The following is a 4,544-nucleotide window of genomic DNA, read 5'->3' as shown; positions in this document are numbered from 1 at the left end:
CCAGATCAATATAGGAGACTAAAAGTATACATGGACACACAGAATGGATGTAGGTTTTCATACTCAAGAAAAGTTTTCTTACCCTCTCCTACCCTCTGCCCACCTCCTTCCCAGTTGATCATTACAAGACAGAAATCTTTACCCAAGGACAGTGAGTCGAAGTGTTGGTTGTCAAGCTGTGACAGAAAGAAGAAAAGAAAAACACACAGGCACTTGAGTAAGTAGGCTAGAGCGCTGCTACAAGCCTTCAGCATCCTCCTGCACCCACAGTGGAAGGATCCTGGGCATTGTGAAAGTGATGGGTCTCCTGATGCCGTCTTCAATGTAGGCAACTCAATTCCCTTGCCTCACAAGAACATCAGAAAGATCCTCTGTTCCTTCCTGCTTTAGATTCTTTTCATTGGCTAAATGTAATCGACAGGCAAAAGCCAGTGGTATGGAGAGATTCTGAGCCATGAGGGGAGGCAGGCTCGTCTTTAGGTCCTTTGTTAGTCCACTGAACAGTTTCTCATCAGCCACCTCCAGCGGGTCCTCCCTTTTTTCCACTTCATTGTTGTTTGCCTCTGTATCAGCTTGCTTCTTTAAGAACTTTGTTAATAAACCCCACATGCTCTGCTTCAACTTCTTCGTGTTCATCTTTTTGGCAGTTTTGGCATACTGAATTTCAATCTTATTTACCTTCTGAGGCTCCGCTACCAGATTTGACTCCCTGTAGGTTGTAATTTCTAATCTTTGGGATTTGGGAGCATCTTTGTTCTCTTGCTTTGACTTTGGTGAATGGCAAGGATAAGGTGTAATGTCAAAGGCCCCAGCTGGTCCCACAAATAAGTCATCTGACTCTTCATAATCACTGTCAGCAGCCTGTAACCCAGGACAAAAGTTGGAGGTGTCGTTAAGTTTGTTGTAATCATAGTCTTCAATTTCTTCATATTGCTCAGTTCCTGTCTTCTGGGCCTGGGCCATCTTAAGTAACTTCATGCCTGGCTTGAGATGCGGCTGGACAAGATTATTGACCTCATAGTGGAAATCTATAGGAAGAGTGGTGGCTCTCCAGTTCTGATTCTCCAAAGTGGACTTGGTCAGAATGGTAGCAGCCTTTGTTTCCCGAAAATTTACATCAAAGTTAACATCTTATTCAAAGTCAATTTCAAAATCTCTCTTTGTACTTTTCTTTTTGTTCTCTGACTGCAAGGAAGCATCTTTTTTTTGTGTTGAGGTCTGAAGTGCCAATGATCTGGGCCAGCCCACATCGACATGGTGAGAGGACTGAAATAGGAATATTCTCCAGGCTTCATGGATAGAAGGGGGCACATGGTCCTAATGTCTCCATCCCCAAGGGGAATGATATCTTCCTGGCAGCTCTGAACCTGGCAGGGCTCCTGCCAGCTTCTGAACTCTTCGTGATTCCCAACTGTGGTGTGGTCGGGTTCATCGTGGGCATCAAAGTCGTCCTCCAGGGGCCCGTCAAGGAAGTTCCCACAGTCACTCTCCTCCACCTCAGTGCTGACATCAAATACTTGGTCATTCTTCTTAAACTTGACTACCAGGGCTGACACAGACTCATTATGTGTCTCACTGTCCCACTTTGTAAACTGGAATCAGGCCAGGGAGGGGCAGATCTGGCGACTTTCCACACACTGCTGCAAGGGGGCTTTTAAATCTGCCATTTCCACTCAACCTAAATCAGGTAGCTCAAGAGCTTCTCCAGTGGGGAGCGTCTGCACGCCGGAAGACAAAAGCAGCTCACTCCAATAGTGGATAGTCTGATAGTCATGGCAGTGGAGGGTAGAGAGAAACACCCCTGCTGTGCTGGACTCATCAAATGAGGCTGCAGTCCTCTGAAACATGGGATCAAGCTCACATTTTCGATCTGCTTAAGGGGTGTTGAGGTTGTTAACATTCTGCTCGATGGTTTTGTATGAGTGCTTCTTTTTTGGCTTTGGTGCTTTTTTGGCTGTTCCCATTTCAGTAACACTTCCACCTGTACCAGAGCTCTCCATTTTTTCAGGAGCATCTTTGCCCAATCCGCCAAGGACTCCGTACCCATCGGCATGAACAGCATACACACACACTGCATAAATCTTGGTGCTGGCATCCAGTGTGCCAGCAGCTACTTCAAAGTAGGTCAGTTCAGTGTCTTTCTCGTTAAGAATCTCTGACATAAAATCAATAAAGTGCAGGCCAAAAGCATTCTTGGTAGTGATTTTATTTTCGACAGATAATTTTATACAAGTGGAGTAATGCTCTCTTATCTGTGTGTTTGTAAAGTTAGAGATTGTAGCTGAACTATCAATACTCCTACTAGAGGGAGAGGCTAACAAATGAGGTGAGTCTGTGCTGAACTGCAGGTCAAGGACCCTGGAGCACCTCCGTTGCAGTTGCTCCTTTTCATCGTCATTCTGTAGAAAGTCTTCAAGCATTGGGGTGCCAGGAGTACTAAGAGGGGCCTTCCTAGGGAGAGACATTGAGAAGACCCGATCTGAAGGTGAGGTGGCACTATGGGGGAGTCCATTGGTCTCTGAAGCAGAGTTACTCACTGTAACTGGGCAGGGAGGTCCCATATTGCCTCCGGCCTCTCAGGAGCTAGTTTTAAATTGCGTGTGAGACTTGTTGAAATGTTCTTTTTAATGGTGAATGTGACACCATTCCTCTTCAATTTGTTAAACCTGGCATAATAAACTATGTGGTTGTCAAAATGACCAGTACCAGTCCATTTCAAGGTCTTCTGGGGCCAGAGGAGCAGAATCTCTGGGAGCCAAGATTTTGGATGGGCCATGCCAGATTTTGGGACCTGGGCAAAGCGGTGGCTCCCTATTGGTGTGCCAGCCTTGCTACCTGGACGTCCTGTTTTGCTTTTTCAGTGCTCATCATTCAACCAGCCCCGATGGACCCTTAGCCTAGATACCCAGGGTGTGGAGTTGGGGTCTCCCTGCTGGCCCTGCCCCTTTCCATGCAAACACCCTTCTCTGGCCAAGCAAGCTTCTTAGGGAGAGTAAAGGCCGACTGTACTGTCTACGGACATACCACCCTGAATGTGCTTGATCTCGGAAGCTAAGCAGGGTCGGCCTTGATTAGTACTTGGATGGGAGACTTCTTGGGAACATCGGGTGCTGTAGGCTTTAATTAATGCTGAGAATATTGAAGTTTGTGCCTTCCATTTCATTTTTTATAACTTCCAATTTTCCTGGATTCATACTTCATCGATTCCATGTTCCAATTATTAATGGATATTTACAGCAGTGTCTCCTCATTTTGAGTTGTGCCCTGTCAGTAAATGAAAATTTCTAAAGTTTTACCCCATTCATGTCATCATGGTCAACACTACTTTGAGGAGGCAGCTCTTCCCCAATCATATTTTAAGTGCCTTCCAACCTGAGGGGCTCATTTTATGGCAATTCTGGAGCTCTTCATCGTGTTTCAATATTTACTCTTTTGGTCCTATCAGACAGTGTAACATTTCTTTCATAAGGTTTTCAGTGACTAAATGTTCAGAAGTAGTCTATCTTTCCTTCCTAATCTGTCTTAGTCTGAAAGCTCAGCTGAAATCTGTCCACTATAGGTGATCCTTCTGGTATTTAAAAGACTTGTATTTAAATACTGCTAGTATTTAAAACACCTTAACCCAGCATCTCTAACAATTAGGAAAAGAGCAGTAAATTGAACCTAGAGCCACCAGAAGAAAAGAAATAATACAGGTTTGAGCAGAAATAAATGAAATAGACAACAGAAAAACAATAGAAAGAATCAACAAGACAAGAAGTTGGTTCTTTGAAAGGATCAATAAAATTGACAAACTACAGGCAAATCTAATTTTTTTTAAAAAGGAGACAATGCAATCACACAAATAAGAAATGATATGGGTCCTATCACAATAGAACCAACAGAAATAAAAAGGATAATACATGGATACAAATTTGAAAATCAACAAAAAATGGAAACATTTCTAAAAACACACAACTTACCTAAACTAACACAGATGGAAGTAGAAAACTTGAACAGATCTATAGCAAACAGAGAAACTAATCAATTCATTAAAAGACTCCGAACTAAAAACGGTCCAGGTCCAGATGGCTTAACTAATTAATTTTACCAAACATTATAAAAGAAGTTGACACCAATTCTACTCAAAATATTGTAAAAACTATAAAATGAAGGAAAACTCCCAAATTCATTTTATGAAACAAGCATAATCCTGATACCAAAATCAGGCAAAGACATCACTAATAAAGGAACTTATAGACCAATATCTCTTTGAACATGATGTAAAACTTCTCAGCAAAATCCTAGCCAATAGAATCTAAAACATATCAAAATAACACATCACAAACAAGTGGTATGCAGGTGTAGTTCAATATTATAAAAACAATCAACAGAATCTACCACATAAATAAAACAAAGGAAAAAAACCCACAATATTGTATCAATTGATACAGAAAAACCATTTGACAAAATCCACTATCCATTCCTGATAAAAATACTCAACAAAATAGGAATCAAAGGCAAATACCTCAACATAATTAAGGGTATATATACAAAACCAACAG

The 4,544-nt window shown here is 42.1% G+C and overlaps 1 pseudogene; it reads right to left on the bottom strand.

Annotated features, from left to right (window-relative positions):
* Positions 1 to 333: 333 nt before the first annotated feature.
* LOC102832734 lies at positions 334 to 2,561 on the bottom strand (annotated as a pseudogene).
* Positions 2,562 to 4,544: the final 1,983 nt, after the last annotated feature.

This window comes from Chrysochloris asiatica, unplaced genomic scaffold (genome assembly GCF_000296735.1).
Source record: "Chrysochloris asiatica unplaced genomic scaffold, ChrAsi1.0 scaffold00437, whole genome shotgun sequence".
Taxonomy (NCBI): domain Eukaryota; kingdom Metazoa; phylum Chordata; class Mammalia; order Afrosoricida; family Chrysochloridae; genus Chrysochloris; species Chrysochloris asiatica.
The sequence above is the reverse complement of the archived record's forward strand: the minus strand, read 5'-3'. Positions and strand labels throughout refer to the sequence as shown.